The sequence below is a fragment of the Cyanistes caeruleus genome, chromosome 4 (assembly GCF_971803275.1).
Source record: "Cyanistes caeruleus chromosome 4, bCyaCae1.hap1.1, whole genome shotgun sequence".
In the NCBI taxonomy this organism is placed as follows: domain Eukaryota; kingdom Metazoa; phylum Chordata; class Aves; order Passeriformes; family Paridae; genus Cyanistes; species Cyanistes caeruleus.
The window spans coordinates 48,128,343-48,131,904 of NC_141704.1; the positions used below are offsets into that span (position 1 = coordinate 48,128,343).

At 46.4% G+C, this 3,562-nt stretch overlaps 1 long non-coding RNA gene across 1 annotated transcript; it reads right to left on the bottom strand.

Moving 5' to 3' along the window:
* Positions 1 to 998: 998 nt before the first annotated feature.
* Positions 999 to 3,336, bottom strand: LOC147653625 (uncharacterized). Its single transcript, XR_015285540.1, has 2 exons — positions 3,305 to 3,336; positions 999 to 2,172 (listed from the first exon to the last, which is right to left on the bottom strand). It is a non-coding gene; the product is annotated as an uncharacterized LOC147653625 (long non-coding RNA).
* Positions 3,337 to 3,562: the final 226 nt, after the last annotated feature.

A 3,562-nucleotide genomic window follows, 5' to 3' on the forward strand; every position in this document is an offset into this window, starting at 1 on the left:
ACTTTATTTCTACAATAACTGACTTCATGGAACTGGACAGCTGGTAGAATAAGGAAACTGCATGCACTGGTATTTGTCTGCGTGTATTTTAGGTGGTTAAGAGGGAAGAGCCCTTATAAAGATGTCCCCAGTACCACAGTAGAATCATAGAATCACAGAATATGCTGAGTAGGAAGAGACCTGTCAGGATTAAGTCCAACTCCTGACCCTGCACAGGACACCCCAAGAGTGGCACCATGTGTGTGAGAGCCTTGTCCGAATGCTTCTTGAGCTCTGACAGGCTTGGTGCTGTGACCACTGCCCTGGGGAGCCAGTTCCAGTGCTCAACCACCTTCTGGGTGGAGAACCTTTTCCTGATACCAAATCTGAAACCTGCCCTTATACAGCTTCATGATGTTGCCTCAAGTCCAATCACTGGTCAGGAGGGTGAAGAGATTTGTACCTGGGGGATGCTGAAGACCACAATGAGGCCTCTCCTCAGTCTCCTCTAGGCTGAACAAATCAAGCGTCCTCAAATGCTCCTCACAAGGCTTCCCCTCCAGACCCTTCACCCTTGCAATTCCATAGAATTCCATACAATCTGTGCTTCCTTTCAGGTCTGTGCTTGCTCCTGGCCTTGGATGGGATGGGAGGGAGCAGGGTTGGGTATCCCTGGCCAAGTCTGTCTGGTGGGGTCTAGTACTGGGGCTTGCTACCAGGTCTCTCCCCTGCTCTGCTACCTCATCCAGCTCCTCTGCTCCCATCCCTGCTCTGCAGTGGGGTTTCTGCCAAGTCCCCTCCTGAGCCTCAGAAACAGCTGGCAGTCCCCTGTCAGGTATCTGTGTCTCCACACTGGATTCTGGCTCAAAGAAAATGGAGCCTCACTAATGCTGTAGCCAAGGCCAAAAATTAAGCACTTCTGGAAAGGGTTAAGATCTTACCTTCACATCTCTGATTTTGAATCCCCATGCTTTAATTCAGCTGTGGTATGTGAAAAATATATTAATGATCAATAATTGTTTTGTAGGTGAAATAACCATGCTGCAAATCACATTTTTATTTTAAAATTGATAATAAACACATACCATAAATAAAGGTAATAATACATTACATGTCCACAGCAGTAGAGGATACCAAGCTTATTAAAACAGTATCAATCAGGCACTGAAAATGGTTTATATTTAGCACATCTCATTTTAGATTAAACAGACTCTGCTCCCAATTACGCAGCAATTACCTAGAGGCATGAAGGCATGTACACAAAGCTACAGCAAAGCGACTCTGAGCACTGGCTTACTTTGCTGTTGGTAAACTTCGTTTTGTCAGGATTAATTGGAGAGAAGGCTGGTGATGAACACATGACAAGCACAACACTCAATAATGCTTTAATAAAGTGATGGAAGCAAATGTTTTCCATCAAACCTCTTCAGCACGGGAAATGTGATTAATTAGGCACATTCATCTAATTACGGTGTGAATTCTCAGGAGGTAAATGTATACTCCAAGGCAAATGCACTGAGTTGGATTCCAGAGGCTACATTCACTCTTTCTTTATGTGGTGTTTTTATGCAAACATTAAATAAGGGCTTTTTTAAGGAGAGATCTTCATGGTGATTAGTTTCCAGCACTGGATCAAAGCCGATCTATTCACCAGTGTTCTTCAGAGCTAATAGCTGGTCTTCCTTCAGAGTAACTCTCTGGCTTTTTTATTATCTCCAGTGAGACTGAGTTGTAGGAAAAGTGCAACCACCAAAATCTTTGTTGGATATTGCCCATGTCTTACAAGCCTTCTGCTTTCCTTTGCATTAATCGTGGTTGGGTGTTCAGGGCTGGAACTGCTTTTCTAATTAGCAGCAGCAAACAAAGGATACCAAGCTCCAAATTGTGTCCTAATGCTACTGCCTGGGCACAAACCCTTTCAAAGGCAGGAACCATAATATTGCTGTCATTAATCCAGGCACAGCAACCCTACATCAGCAGCTGTAGGGGATGCTGAGCTCCCAGCTCTTTTCTCAGCCTGGTGAGGGAAGCCCACAGGCAGGGCAGGTGTGGTGACAGCACGTGAGTGCTGGTGACATTCTCCTCTGCCACCACTGCCAGTCCACTGATGTCCTGGTGCTGCCTTCCAGCCCAAAGGAAAATTTGCTTCTGCACTGGAAATCCTCATTTTACTTGGGACAGGAGAAGTAGCAGCTGCAGGAACAGTTCAGCCAAGTGACCCAAGGGGCAGTAACCCCTGCTGAATCTTCCCCTTGCCCCAGCACAGCCCTGAGGGCTGCTGAAGGGCTAGATTCCCTCCCCAGCTGCAGGGTGGTCCCAGCCACAAGGTCACAGGGTGGGAGGCTGAAGGGGCTGGCATGTGGGGCACAAACAGACCTACAATCACAGCAGTGCCTTGCTGTGGCTTTGTGCAGAAACACCAAATATTTGAGGTAGTGAAGCTGGGGAGAGGGATACCAAAACAAGCAGAGAGGGAAAAGCCATGGCAAATTCCCACCACTTCTTTTAATGCTGCTTCCGCTCCATCCCCCTCTCCCTTCCCCAAGGGAAAACCCATGCCTGGTGCCTGTATCCTCAGAAAGATCATTGCCAAACTATAAATATCCAGCCATCAATTAACTTCATAAATGCCCACTGTACAGAGAGTTGTCCTTCTGAGCAGCTAAGGTGATTAACATCAGGCAAGCTCACCATCACAGGTTCTGCCATATTTGCCTCATTAAACCTTGGACTTTACCGATGTATTTATTTTAGAGGTTTATAGCAATCTAGTCCATAGTGCATTTAAAGTTAACAGAAAGACTCTGCCTGACTTCTGTGGGCTTGGATTCCTTCCAAGGGAAATATTTTCCTACTTAAGTAACTCTGAAACAAGGCAATCACACCAACCAAAAAAAAAACCCAACCCTGGAATGTTTCATTTAAAAATATGTTGTTGACAACAGAAAGCAAAGGGATCCTTAGCACTGGGGATGTATTTTTAATCCTGCTTCAATCAAACACTTCAGAATAATGAAGGACTTGCAAAATAAATTTGTTTGCATTTATGGCCTTCCCAGCTATGGCTGGGAGAGGATGGGGGGAAGTTCTGTGAAATTCTGGTCCAAAGGAAACAACTAAGGAAAGCAAAAGCTTTCTCAGGCAGCCTGGCAGCTTGCTGGCTTCCCTGAGAGGGGCAGGAGAGCAGAGGCTGGGGGAAGCCCCACAGTGTGATGCAGCCCTGTAGCACTGTATCTGCCACACTGGTGTGACCCAACCCATTGTAATACCAGCTCCTGGCAAAGGTCTGGAGACATTCCAGAGCATTTCACTAGGGACGCTGTACCTGGATGAACAGAAACAAGAAGGAATCCCCACAAGAGAAGGCAGGGCTCTGTTTGCCTTTTATTTGCTGACAGTATCCCTGGGAGGATCCCACACACCCTAAATTGTTCATCACACATTGCTGATGCACCACAGGTGTACAGAGCAGCAGCAGGTGGACATACCTGTGGGTAGGTGGATATCTGAGAGGGCTTCTGTAATCATTCCTGCAATGTAATCTGTTCTCTTCTCTATACTTAGTGCGTGGGTCCTTGCGTCA